This window comes from Rhinolophus sinicus, linkage group LG09, assembly GCF_036562045.2.
Source record: "Rhinolophus sinicus isolate RSC01 linkage group LG09, ASM3656204v1, whole genome shotgun sequence".
NCBI classification, from domain to species: Eukaryota; Metazoa; Chordata; class Mammalia; order Chiroptera; family Rhinolophidae; genus Rhinolophus; species Rhinolophus sinicus.
The window spans coordinates 95,462,086-95,469,852 of record NC_133758.1 but is presented as its reverse complement, the minus strand read 5'-3'; positions in this window follow the sequence as shown (position 1 = coordinate 95,469,852).

The following is a 7,767-nucleotide window of genomic DNA, read 5'->3' as shown; positions in this document are numbered from 1 at the left end:
AGAGTCCTTTGTGAAAATTGTTATGAAAGAGTTTTCAATTATACATCATGGTTGATATTGGGGAATCATTAGTCTTTCTATGAAAATAAAACACAACTGTCTCTCAGGATATTTAAGTACGAATTTTAAAGATGTTTTAAATACTCACGGAAAATTCTTAGGAAACAGGATACCCATTCTACTGTTGAATACAACTTTCTTTCTGGGAAGACGAACTTTAAAAAAAAAAAAAAAGAAACCTTCAGTTTTATAACTTACTGGCACAGTGTCTCTGATATTTTAAATGTTTTAAAATTTTTAAAGCACATGTTGAAACACTTTCTGTGAAACAGCCTACTAGGGACTGTTTTGACCTGGGGGTGGGGGTAAGTGGCAGGCAAGGTGAGGGTAACCTTCAGAGGACAAGTTACTAAATGGCGGTATGCATGCCATCAGTTCAAGGGACATGCGTTATTGATCCCTCCCACTGTTCTGATGGTGCAAGAACGTGGTAACATAAAGTACTTCACCTTCATATTGGAGGGATCTGCCAGTGGGATAAAAGAAGCACGGAATGATCTTAATTGTTTATCTTCTCTATTTCTTAGTATAATCGCTTCCCACATTTTCTATATTACATGTTCACATATGAGTTCAGCCTTTCCTTTTTGGAGAAACAATACGGCGGGCTAAAATGGTTAGATCCAAAGAAGTAAATTTCCTTCTTATGTTTACCAATATGAGATAGGCATTTCCAGTAGCATAGGAGAGTTCGTTGAAAATAAGAGGGAGGGGATGTGGTAGAAGAGGGAAAGGGGGGTCAAATATAAGGTGATGGAAAGAGAACTAATTCTGGATGCTGAGCACACAATGTGATATATAGGTGATGTATTATAGAATTGTATACTTGAAACCTATGTAATTTCACTAACCATTGTCACCCCAATGTATTTAATTTAAAAAAAAGAATTGTACACTTGAAACCTATATAATTGTATTAATACTAACCAATGTCACCCCAATATATTTAATAAAAAATTTAAAAAGCATAAAATAGATACAAGACTTAAAAAAAGACCATTCTCTGCCATGTCCAGTACATATTATGTCTGATACATGTCCTATAATTCTATATGACATAAAAAGACTGCAAATCCACACAGCCACATAATCATAGAGCCACCAAGCCTAGAGCAGATGACAAGTTCGCCAAGTTACTAGGAAAACAGCCTTGATGACACCTGGATCTCTTTCAAGTACACTACAGTACATCAGGAGAAGCACAGCAGGATGACAAAACTTTCCAGTCTACCCTACTTTAAAATCACCATATTTTACAAGAATTCAAATAAATATGATGAAAAATAATGAACACAACGATAGGTCACATTGAAAAAAACTCATAAAAATCTTAAAGTAAACACTGTCAGAGCATCTACATTTTCAGAGTCCAAAGACTGAGGGGGAATTTAATACAATTCAGTAGCAATACGAATAGACCATAAAACAACGGCACTAAAGCAATCCCATTTGTCTTCCTAGTTTATGTTCTGATAGCTGGTTTCTAAAGAAAGGCATCAGCTCAGAAGTCCACAAACTTGCAAAGCTTATGAGTCTGAAGGAACTATTGGGGTTAAATAAGTATACAAATGATGTTTTGCAAATCAAGTCCAAGTGATAAAGCTTAATGTATATACCTACTTATAGACATAGATACAGAATCATTTGTATATTAAAACCCTACCGTGCATACTATTTTGACACCCATTATTTTCACATACGATATAGTCATCCTTTTAAATCATAAGTTTAAAAGATACAAATCACGGATGTGTTTAATTTTATTTATCCAAGCCATCATTTGGGACATTTAAGTTGTTTTTAAAATCCATGATTACATATAATTTTTGGTCAATTTTTAATAAATATTTGGACATATGTCTCATGATTCCTATTGGTCAAATTCCTGGCAGTGGAAAATACTGGGTCAAAAGTTTAAAGCTTTTAAAACATTTTCCCAAAATTTCCTTCAGAAGGGTTGTATCAACAAATACTCGTATCAGTAGTACTGAAGTCTGCGTGTATAAAGTGTTCCTTATAAATACTTACATGCTTTGTATTATCATCTAGATAATCTCATATGGTACCTTTGTAAAAAGAACTTTGGCTGCTAATCCAAATGCTACTATAAGGACATCTGCAGAAGGCAATAATCCAATTAATCATGTAACCTCAGAAACGTATGTATGAGAGGAACCGATTCATATTAACTTCAGACTTCTATTAAAACTCTGAGAAAGGTATGTGGCTACTGTTCTCTGTTTCTTTTGGAGGTTAAACTCTGGATAAAGATTGAAAGCTAGCTGCTTTGTAAAGTTGTTTTCAGATTTGATTACCTAAGACATGCAATAGTAATGAGTCATCATAACAGATTAACACATGCAATAGATTGAATGTCAAGCAAGAATGAGAATTCAGAGGAAAGAAAAATGATCCCCTGGGCCAAGATATAAGTACTGTCTTGGCAAAACTGTATGTTTAGATGTAACAGATGTATTACAAGACCTTTTCAAAACCTTAAAAGCAGGTTCATTCTGGCTGTAGACTTTCAAAATCATAAGAAATTAATTGTTCTCAAGTGATTTAGCTTCAGAGATATTCAAATTCCTTCTTGGTAGAATAATCCAATATTTTTCGATCTTTGGTGTAATGAAAAGAGCATAGGAAAAAAAGTCAGAAAACCTGATTTTATATATCCCAGCTTCACTACACATACTATGTGACTTGGGATACTTTTATAATAACAGCTAATTATCATTGAGTACCCTTTATATTTCAGGCCTTGTGCTAGCATGTTTGTGTGTTCTCATGTGTCCTATAATAATTGTACCATAGAGCATATTCTGTATCCCCCCCTTTATTGTAGATAATAACTCTGAGGCTGAGAGACCACAAGCCTCGCCCAGCATGACTTAGCCACTGAGTATTGGAGACCCATTGTCAGTTTGCCTCCAGAACCCTTGGGTTTATCCACTATTCTACTGTTTAAGAACTTCATCTGAAATATGGCGGCATTTAGGGACTTAAACTAGATGTTTTCTAAATTTTCCCCTAAATCTAAAATTCTCTTTTTCTATTATTTCCTACTCTAAAATAAATGAATAAACAAACAAACAAATAAAAAAGGCAGTATCCCTACGTTCACAGGAGCAATAGAGGCTGATGGTGTCATTTAAACTTCCCAGTTCTGTTCATGCTACTTTTAAAAATAAGCAGCACTATTGAGATATAATTCATTTAAGTATACACTTCAATGGTTTTTCATATAATCACAGAGTTGTGCAATCATTACCACAATCAATTTAGGACATTTTTATCAGTCCAAAAATCCCATTAGCAGGAACTTTTAACAGAAACTATCAATTTCCCCTCAAGCCCCCATCTGAAACGCTGCCTTGGGCAACCAATATCTATTTTTCTGACCCTGTGGATTTAATCTATTATGGACATTTCATATAAATCAAAGCATACCATATGTGGCCTTCCTGACTGCTTTCTTTCACTTTGCATAATCTTTACAAGGTTCATCCACTCCACAGATGCCACAGCTTACATATGTACACTTTCCTTTTGATGGCTGAATAATATTTCATGCTATGGATATACCACATATTGTTTATCCATTCATCAGTTAATGGATAACTGGGTTGTATCTACTTTTTGGTTATTTAAAATAATGCTGCTAAAAGCATTAGTGTACATGTCTTTATGTGAACACAGATTTTCATTTCTCTTGGCTATATGTCTAGGAATTAAATGCTGGGTCATGTGGCAACTCTATGTTTAACATTTTGGGGAACCACTAGAATATCTTTAAAGCAGCTGCGCCATTTTACATTCTCACCAACAGTTCATAAAGTGTTTCTCTACATTCTCACCAACACCTGTTATTATTTGTCTTTTTAATTACAGCCATCCTAGTGGGTATAAAATAGCATCTCATTGCAATTTTCATTTGCATTCCCTGATAGCTAACACTGTGAACATCTTTTCATATGCTTATTTACCATTTGTATATTCTCTTTGGAGAAACGTCTATTCAAATCCTTTGCTCATTTTTTAAAATTCAGATTGCCTTTTTATTATTGAATAGGAAGCACTCTTTATATATTCCTGAGATAAGTCTCTCATAAGATATGATTTGAAAAAAATTTCTCCATTCTTTGGGCTGTCCTTTCTGTTTTTTGGTAGTATCCTTTGAAAAACAAGTGTCTTTAATTTTGATTATGTCCAATTTATTTTCTCTTTTGTTCTCTTGTTTTTGGTGTCACATCTTCATACAATGTTGCCTAATCCAAGGTCATAAATATTTACACCTTCATTTCCTTTTAAGAGTTTTATAGTTTTAGATCTTACATTTAGGTTGCCCATTTTGAGTTAATAGGGTGTTAGGTAGAGGTCTGTTTCATTTTTCTGCATGTGCATATCCAGCTGTGCTGGTACCAATTCCCAAACAGACTATTCTTTCGTCATTGAATTATGGCTTTCTTGTTGTCTACTTTGTTTCTGATCTCTAATTTTTCATGTCCATTTTTTCACTTTGTTTTCCATAGCACTTGTAATCTAATGGTAAATTCCTTGAGTTTAGAGACCATGTGTTATACCGATGCATGATCCACTCTCAATATCTAGCAGATTACTGAAACTATATTAGGTACTTAATACTTTGTGGATTGTTTGGTTGGGCAATAGAATTGAAGGTATCAAAGGAGTAAAGCAAATAAGCCAGGAGTTATTATAGAGATAAAACTTGTAAATTTCATCTTACATTGATATAGCTCAGCTAGTAGTTTTGTAAATGCTTAAATAATTAACTAATATTTGAAAAACAATTCAAATTAATTTTCCATTAAGAATAATTTATAAATCATTACATTCAAATATATTATTATATTAGTAACATATGCTGTTAGGGGAATTCCTTTATATAGCATTTAATCTCCAAAATCCTTTCAAGATATGGAGTCAACTTCTTTCATATACATTTTTGTCTCAGCATAGTGTATAGGTATACCTCAAAGATGTTGCAGGTTTGCTTATAGACACTGAAATAAAATGAATATCACAATAAAGCAAGTTGTCATCTTTTGGCTAGTAGGCCTTGTCGTCAATTAGTAAAAAATGCAACATTTGTGAAAAGCAATGATGCAAAGCACAAAACAAAGTATGCCTGGATGCAATTAATTACATTTAAAAAAATATTCTATCCTCTCTTGTGTGCCTACTAATTATATAGTCAATAGAATAATCTTATTAATTATTCAATATGTTAAGCCAAACAAAGCTCTGTAGACATCAGTCTCAAAAACCTGAAGTCCCAGATAAAAAGGAACTAATTGTAAAACATATTGTGCCTCTTTACTTATTGCAAACACAACTCTTCTAGATATTATATTCATGTTGCCAAATTCAGAGAATTTGAGAAGTACGAAAAGAAGAAGCAGGCTGCTGCCTGACTTACAAACATGAAACCTTAAAAAAAAAAAAGTTCTGGTTTTCCTCTACTAAATGAAAATTAAGTTAATCTAATCTAAGACTCATTTTTTCAGTTAAATTTTGCAAGCAAGTCTCTAAAAATGCAAATTATATAATAGACTCTTGGATTTTTCCTGTACTTTTCTTCCATCTTATTAATCTTGCAAGAAACATCGTATATATCTTTCAGAACATTGAATTTTAGTGGAGATGTTTCTGAGGAAAGAAAACAAAGCTACACAGAAGCACTGAACAAAATTATTATGAAAAAAATTTGAAAAGGAATTTGAGAAACTAAGGCTCCTCTTTTGTTATTTGAACCAGATAACTGTCAAATTTGAAACATTGGTTTTCATTTTTATGTAATATATGTATTTTTAAATTTAAAAGCATACAAAAGTATGCTCTATAAAATTCTGTATGTAAAAAAAAAAAGTACAGGAAAACAACACACACATATAGAATTAAGAACTGAAGTCCCAATTGGTCTTCTTATTTAATAAATTCCATTTTGCTAGTTATATTTTATGATACTTTTAAATCTTCTAGATCTGCAGAGGCTAATTGAGGAAATTATGATGAAACATTTGACCTACATCATGACATATAAATAAAAATAAGGCCAATAATCTGAATGTTTATTAGGAAACTCTGTTAAAGACTTGATTTCCATGTATCTTATCTTTCTTTGGCTATTAATTTAATTACCCTTTCAACTAGGCTTAACGATATCAAGTAACATTACCATCAATGCATAGCAAGTAGCTGATGAAGATCTTTTCCAGGGTAACCGAACCTTTTAGACAGTAGACATTACAGTGAGATTTAGGAAAGATTAAACTCTTTGTACCCTGCCAAAAGCGATAATTAGAATGAATGGAATCTGCTTATATAAACTGCTGTCATTTCTTCTTCAACAAGGAATGTTGCCATTTGCCAGTATCAAAATGGCTAATCTTCTAAGGGAGAACTGAGTTTTTACCATTTCACTTTTGTTTCCCCAGCAAGAACTCCTGAAAAAAAACAATCAAAAGGAACATGCACTCTGAAGAAGTGGCCTGCAATTGCAATACAGTCTAACCACTGTCCAAAACCATGAAAATTTCTGGAAGAGTCAGCTCAATATTTTTTTCTGATTTTTGTCTGTTTAAGTATTTATTCATGACTAGGAGTCTTATTTATCATCTTCTTCTAGCATTTTTACACCAGTCTTCAGGTTTCAGAAGTCTAGTAAATATGTTCCAATCTTTGAAAGACAAACCTCAGTTTTTATCCAAATAACTAAAAAATCATAATATCAAAAAGTACAAGGAACTTCTGGAGGTTGTTGTTGAAGCAGAATCTGTTTTCAACATAGATGATTATCAGTAAAAACCAGTTATCTGAGTCACTGAACATGTAAAAATGACGAGAGCTTTCATTCTAGATGTTACGATGACTACTAGCTGTAGGACATAGTCGCTAAATGTTACGGGAGAGAAGAGGAAACAATAATGAGTCAAATGTGAAATATTGATTGTTGAGTGATGAGGGAGAATACACCATGTGTTGAAGATCCCCAAATCAAGTTTATATACTATATTTTATCCTCAGAAACATTTTGGGTGGTAAACAGTAACTGTGGCTCTGAGAAGTTTTATGGTTTGCTTGAGAAGCAACAACTTATTAATTGAAAAGTCATGATAATGCCTGAGTCCCCAACTTCTAGGCCAGTGTATTTTTTCTCTAATTTTTCCAAGAACGTCTTAAAACATATGAACAGATAGATCATAGAAAATTATACAAATGGCCCTTATGCATATGAAAAGATATTTGATTTCAAACATAACAAAAGAAAGGCACTGAGCTATCATTTCTCAACCATTAGACAAGCACAACCACAAACTCTGTTGGTGAGACTGTAGGGAAATAGGGTCACTGCTGGAAGGATTAGAATATGGTATAAAGCCTACAGAGGAGAATTTGGCAAGTGTAACCAAAATACTGATGCATTTACACTTTGAACTAGCAATTCCACTTTCAGAAATCTAGCTTAGAAACACACCCACACAAGTCCAAAATGACATATGATCAAAGTTTTTCATTTTGGCATTATTTGTAGAGAAAAAATTAGAAATAACTCAAATATTAATGATATGGAGTCATCTAAATTAATGATAGTACATTCATACAATAAAGTAATATGGAGCAATAAAAGGAAATGAGGAATATATTTATATACTGATATGGAGAGATCTTTGATACATATTATTT